This window comes from Phacochoerus africanus, chromosome 12, assembly GCF_016906955.1.
Source record: "Phacochoerus africanus isolate WHEZ1 chromosome 12, ROS_Pafr_v1, whole genome shotgun sequence".
Taxonomy (NCBI): domain Eukaryota; kingdom Metazoa; phylum Chordata; class Mammalia; order Artiodactyla; family Suidae; genus Phacochoerus; species Phacochoerus africanus.
In genome coordinates this window covers 45,121,368-45,127,367 of record NC_062555.1, presented here as the reverse complement: position 1 = coordinate 45,127,367, position 6,000 = coordinate 45,121,368, and the positions used below count along the sequence as shown (strand labels likewise).

The window sequence follows — 6,000 nt, the reverse complement described above, 5'->3', positions numbered from 1 at the left end:
AATATCCACGTTTCTGCAGATGGCAGAATTTCATTCTTTTTTCATGGCTGAGTACGTGTGTCGTGATGACAAACACAGAACCCAATGTCAAAATGTCTACTCACAGAAGCAAGCTTCCGTTTCTTCTGATCAGAAAAGCCTGATCATAATTGTAGAATTAAGGAAAATAGAGTTGATGTGTTTCACGAGGCTCTGACTTCCCTTCTCAGCACCCGAAAAATCTCTCCATTCCGTTGCCACAGCTTGAAACCCTGAACGGTATTTGCTGCTCTCAGCACCGTGCGATTCCCTTCCATTGGCATCCCTTGGTTTTTGCTCTACTGTGGATGGTCCTTTTTTTTTTTTTGTCTTTTTAGAGCTGCACCCACGGCATATGGAAGTTCCATGCTAGGGATTGAATCAAAGCTACAGCTGCCGGCCTACACCACAGCCACAGCAATACAGGATTCAGGCTGCATCTGTGACCTACACCATAGCTCATGGCAATGCCGGATCCTTCACCCACTGAGTGAGGCCACCAACTCCTACTGTGAGTGGTCTTGGTGGGATACGTGTGATGTGGGGAATCTAGACCCCTCCTGGGGTTGTGGAACATTTGGAAACGTATGTGGTTTCTTGTGAACCATCGTCATCCTTTCTGTTGGTCAGGTGACCTAGCTTGGAGAACTTCGGGTCTTCCTCTTAGCCAGGTGTGGTTGCCCAGGTAAGCTTAGGTCACTCATGCACTCAGCATGCATTTCGTGAGCATGTCGACGTGGTGGAAGATAATTTATTTCTATTCACCTTTGTTCTTAAGGAATTTTTAGTTTCATAGAGGGGAGAGACGCATAGATCCTTACACAGACGTATTAGGCACAATGACAGGGACCCACGATGGAACTGTGGGTGGTAGTTGTCATTTGAATTTTATATTTTTATTTTTTATTTATCTATTATTTATTTATTTATTGTCTTTTGACTTTTGAGGGCTGCACCTGCGGCATATGGAGGTTCCCAGGCTAGGGGTCCAGTCGGAGCTGTTGCTGCCGTCCTACGCCACAGCCATGGCAATGCCAGCCCCGAGCCGCATCTGCGACCTACACCACAGCTCACGGCAACGCCAGATCCTTAACCCACTGAGCGAGGCCAGGGATCGAACCCGAAACCTCATGGTTCCCAGTCGGTTCTGTTTCTGTTGTGCCACGACGGGAACTCCCAATTATTTATTTTTTTTAGGGCCACACCCGTGGCATATGGAGGTTCCCAGACTAGAGGGGTGAATCAGAGCTATAGCTGCCAGCCTGTACTGCAGCCACAGCCACTCAGGGTCTGAGCTGTGTGCGACCTACACCACAGCTCACAGCAATGCTGGATCCTTGACCAGCTGAGGAAGGCCAGGAATGGAATTCACATCCTCATGGATACTAGTTGGGTTCATTAACCACTGAGCCATGACGGGAACTCTGTCATTTGAATTTTAAAAGATTACAGTGGTGTGTATGGTATTTCTGCTTTGAATTATGTAAGAATTGACTTAAGTATTTGTGAAATTAAAAAAAGACAAAAAACACAGCCTAAACATTTATTAGCATTTCACATCCCACCCTTTTGCGTCCTGGTTGCTGCACCTTTCAGGGTTTTTTTTTTTTTTTTTGGTTATCACTGAGGCTTATAAGTTTCCTTGTTTGTATATATTTGCACACACGTGAATTATGTCTATAGTGATAATTCCTAGTAGAATCCCGGCTAAAGACTTTTTTTTTTCTGGTGTGTCTGTTACTGGAATCCTTAGAATGCATAGGATTTTCTTTTAAAGATAACTGAAACCTCCAGGCAAGATGGGCTTTTTAGCTGCAGGAATAGTCTGGGAGACTGCACTCCCAGGGTCTGGCAGCAGCATCTGCAGAGGCCTGTCACCTGGAAGGGTTTTAGGGGGGTCTGGTTTGTCCCTGCTGTAGGAGCCCCCATTGCCCTCATGTCCCCCATCTAGACATGCTCGGGCCGCGTGGACCTTGCTCAGGTCTGGTTCTGATGGGCAGGATCTTCCAGGAGGGCCAGAGAATTGCCCATGTGGAGTGACGTGTCACTAGCCCTGGACGAGGTGCAGGTCCTGTGCCACCGTGTCCTTTGTATCATCTCTCCCTCCTCCACCCCCTAGGGCCTCTCTATGAACTTTTTTTTTTGTCTTTTTTTGTCTTTTGTTGTTGTTGTTGTTGCTATTTCTTGGGGCGCTCCCGCGGCATATGGAGGTTCCCAGGCTAGGGGTTGAATCGGAGCTGTAGCCACGCGCTACGCCAGAGCCACAGCAACGCTGTCCGAGCCGCGTCTGCAACCTACACCACAGCTCACGGCAACGCCGGATCTTAACCCACTGAGCAAGGGCAGGGACCGAACCCGCAACCTCCTGGTTCCTAGTCGGATTCGTTAACCACTGCGCCACGACAGGAACTCCTCTCTATGAACTTTTGAGGACATACTCTTAGAAATCATTCTAGAAACGACTCCTAGAAATCGATCTAGTTGTTTAACCCACAGAGAGCTCCCCCTGCGATAGTTCTCTGGGTCAGGATGCTTTGCCACCAGAATTTTGTTAGCTGGTTAAAATCGATGAGGAACAAGCCTTTGAATAACACATTTGGAGCGTTCAGAAAAAATGAGTTCCTACTTCTTCTTGGCTGTACAGATTTCCCAAAGTACCTGTGCCCTGTGTTCGGATGAACACCGGAATTTGGGGATAAAAGTGGGAAGTGCTAAAAATCCAGTACTCTTCCCATTCTGGCTAGTTCATGTGTGTTCTTTGGTGGCAGATTCTCCCTGGAATCTATCCCATCCCCCATTGTCCATCTCCCCATCCCCACCCCCATCACTCCTCCATCCCCATGCCCTCCCCCATCCCCCATCATCCCTCCGTCCTTCATCCCCATCATCCCTCCATCCCTCATCCCTATCATTCCTCCATCCCTCATCCCCATCATCCCTCCATCCCTTATCTCTCATCCCCCATCATCCCTCCATCCTTCATCCCCATCATCCCTCCATCCCTCATCCCCCTCCCCCTCATCCCTCATCCCATCATCCCCCCATCCCTTATCTCTCATCCCCATCATCCCCTCCATCCTTCATCCCCATCATCCCTCCATCCCTCATCCCATCATCCCTCATCCCTCATCCCCCATCCCCTCATCCCTCCATCCCTTATCTCTCATCCCCCATCCATCCCTCCGTCCTTCATCCCCATCATCCTCCATCCCTCATCCCCACATCCCTCACTCCCTCATCCCCATCATCCTCCATCCCTTATCTCTCATCCCCCATCATCCCTCCGTCCTTCATCCCCATCATCCCTCCATCCCTCATCCCCATCATCCCTCCATCCCTTATCCTCATCCCCCATCATCCCTCCATCCTTCCTCCCCATCATCCCTCTATCCCTCATCATTCCTCTGTCCCTCATCCCCATCCCCCATCATCCCTCCATCCCTCATCCCATCATCCCTCCATCCCTCATCCCCATTCCCCATCCCCACCCCCTACCCCCACATCTCCCATCATTATGCAGTTGTTTTCAAGTCTGCAGTTTATAGCAGTTCATGGAGGCCTCAGGAGTGTGCCCCTTAATTCTGTACAGGCTTCCTTGCATAAACTCGGTGGTGCCCCTGACACTGGCTGTGTGTCGAGGTGGCCGCCTTGGTGCGAGGCCAGCACCCGCCACCGCTGTCTTGAGTAAGAAAGACAGCAAGTTCCGCCTTGTTCTCCCTCAGCCCTTCTTGGCCTTGTGGCTGTAAGACCCAGGGAGCATGGAGGCAGCAAATGTCTCAGTCAAATATAATCTGCCCCATTTTCATTTTGAGATAAATCTTTTTTTTTTTTTTTGGTGGTTCTCTTCATAATACTTATTCTCTCCACTCAGGATAATTCTGTTGGGTAGGTTTTAAGTAATTACCTCTACTCTTTGCTTCTAATTTTCTATTTAGCATTTAATAAATCTAGGAATCCTTGATATTTAAAAAGATAAGATTGGATATTAACTCTGGCTAACTCAGTACTGATTTATTAGTTGTATTCAGCTGCAGCCTTGCAGAATTAGTACTTGAGAGCGGATGCCCAGTGGTTTTAGGTCATCTCTCCTTCCCTGAGACATCTGTTACAGCCATGGCATTGCTTTTCAAATGGTAACCTTTTATTTATTTTATTTTATTTTAGTTTTTAATTTTGGGCTGCCCTGCAGCATATGGTGCTCCTGGGCCAGGGATGAGATCCAAGCTGCAGTTGTGACCTAAGTACAGCTGCGGCAACACTGGATCTTTAACACACTGTGCCCGACCAGGGATTGAACCCACATCCCAGTGCTTCCCAGACACTGCCGATCCCATTCCCGCCAAAGCAGGAGCTCCGGTAACCTTTTATTTTATTGGGCCTGTTGCTTCCCTCTTTCCTTTCTATAGCAATTTACTCTGCAGGGATTAGGCAAAGAAGCACAGCCCTTGAACCACAGACATGATTAGCAAGATTTTTAGAATTTGTGTAGCTGTGCTCTTTCTGCTAGAAAGCATGGGGTCCCATCGAGGCTCAGCGGTAATGAATCTGACTAGCATCCTTGAGGATGCCTGTTCGATCCCCGGCCCCGCTCAGTGGGTTAAGGATCCGGTATTGCTGTGAGCTGTGGTGTAGGTCACAGATGTGGCTTGGTTCCTGTGTTGCTGTGGCTGTGGTGTAGGCTACAGCTCTGATTTGAGCCCTAGCCTGGAACCTCCATGTCTTGCTTTAGAGATGTTCTCCAGTGGTTTAGGAGAATAAAAAGAATCTTTCCAAGACACTGTCACATTTTTCTTAATCAGAAGAGATTATGGTGCAACTGGAGCCAATCCCCATAAGTGTGGACATAGCAAAAGTATCTGTTTTTAGTAATTGGGAAATGATGTCTTAAGCAGTCAAGTGAGCACAGGTTGTTAACATTGTGTAACTGTTCCAAAAATTCAGGAAGAATGGCCTTTCTTTGTAGATAATTTTTTTTTTTTTCTCTTTACTGCTGCACCTGCAGCATGTGGAAGTTCCCAGACAGGCTAGGGGTTGAATTGTAGCTGCAGCTGCTGGCCTACACCACAGCCACAGCAAAACTGGGTCTGAGCCACATCTGTAACCTACACCACAGCTTTTGGCAACACTGGATCCTTAACCCACTGAGCAGAGCCAGGAATCAAACCCACATCAGGCACTATGCCAGGTTTTTAACCCACTGAGCCACAAGGGGAACGCCTCATTATAAATCTTAATACAGACCTACATAGGTAAGGAAAAATATTAGCAAACTTTGTTTCTACAGGATGATAGTAACAAGTTTCCTTGATGTTGGGAAAGTGGTAGCAGGGGTTTATTATTTTTTTTTCTTTCTGATTAATCCAGTCCTTGAGTCGGGCCCAATCTCTTAGGCTGCAGAGAACTGAACGTCTTTGTCTTTTGTGTAAGTGTCTTTTATATTTATCCGACCAGCCCTATGAGCTTTGCCAGCAACCTTGAAAACTCTTAAACTTCCTGTGCATTTTGGCTGGCGGTCCACTGGGTATTTCAGTATATTCTCCCTTTGTCAGCTTATCTTTTGCCAAAAATCAGACATCATTCTAATCTTTAAAGAAATGCAAATAGGAGGAGGCTCTTTTTAGGAAGCACAGAATAAAGTTGCAGCTGTTAGGTTAGCGGGAATTTCTGCCAGACAGGTGTGTCACCAATGGAAGCTTTTACTATCAGCAGATGATTCACTTTCTAATATGTGACTTAAGTAGGTTCTTCTTTCTTTTTCTTCCTTTCCTTTCCCTTTTCCTTCCTTCCTTCCTTCCTTCCTTCCTTCCTTCCTTCCTTCCTTCCTTCCTTCCTTCCTTCCTTCCTTCCTTCCTCTCTCTCTCTCTTTCCCTCCCTCCCTTCCTTCCTGCACCTAGAGCATGTGCACGTTCCCAGGCCAGGGACTGAACCAGCACCGTAGCAGTGACAACACTGGATCCTTAACCCGCTGAGCCACCAGGAAAT

General features: G+C 47.5%; 1 protein-coding gene across 2 annotated transcripts in view; it reads left to right on the top strand.

The window, feature by feature from the left end:
- The window catches only part of MPP7 (MAGUK p55 scaffold protein 7), a 270,754-nt gene that overhangs the window by 40,599 nt on the left and 224,155 nt on the right, over window positions 1-6,000 (top strand). Inside the window, exon 1 of one of the 2 annotated variants that reach the window (XM_047755186.1) lies at window positions 4,268-4,374. The exons of the other annotated variant lie outside the window; for it this stretch is intronic. The gene's annotated coding sequence lies outside the window, so the exon portion shown is untranslated. Of the gene's footprint in view, window positions 1-4,267; window positions 4,375-6,000 lie in introns of those variants that run through there. 2 annotated transcript variants of the gene reach the window in all.